The sequence below is a fragment of the Charadrius vociferus genome, unplaced genomic scaffold, assembly GCF_000708025.1.
Source record: "Charadrius vociferus isolate BGI_N301 unplaced genomic scaffold, ASM70802v2 scaffold472, whole genome shotgun sequence".
Taxonomy (NCBI): domain Eukaryota; kingdom Metazoa; phylum Chordata; class Aves; order Charadriiformes; family Charadriidae; genus Charadrius; species Charadrius vociferus.
The window spans coordinates 8,434,263-8,434,765 of NW_009647735.1; positions in this window are offsets into that span (position 1 = coordinate 8,434,263).

Below are 503 nucleotides of genomic sequence, written 5' to 3' on the forward strand. Positions count from 1 at the left end.
GGGACACGTCCTCCTGTTCCCTTAAAAAAATCATAAAGCTTTTCAGGGAAACCAGCAGAAAGGGCTGGGACGACTGGAAGGAAAAGAATTGGAAAGGCACAAGAATCGAATTCTTCTGATTCCTCTTAAAAATAAGGAAGCACAAGGCTAGCATCCACCTTCAGCTCTTAACGCTGAAGAATTTGGGCAAATAAGTAGTACAGAAAATTACTGCCTTGTGATTCATCGCTCCCTGTTCCTGCTCTAACTGACAGCCAAACACGATGAACGTGTTAGAGTAAGTAGGATGGTCTCTAAATTATTAAAGACAACAGTGATGTAACCTTAGCTGGGAAGGCAGACGGCTCTGGAAACTGGGGGAGAAATGCTGTTGAAAAGCATCTGGAATTGTTTACCCATTTGTCAATAACCGATGGTGGCTGCACGACTTCGTGTTTTGTTAGGCAGAGGGATTTATGTAGTTGCAGAATTAAGGAATATTCAAATAAAAGCCCAACTCTGGC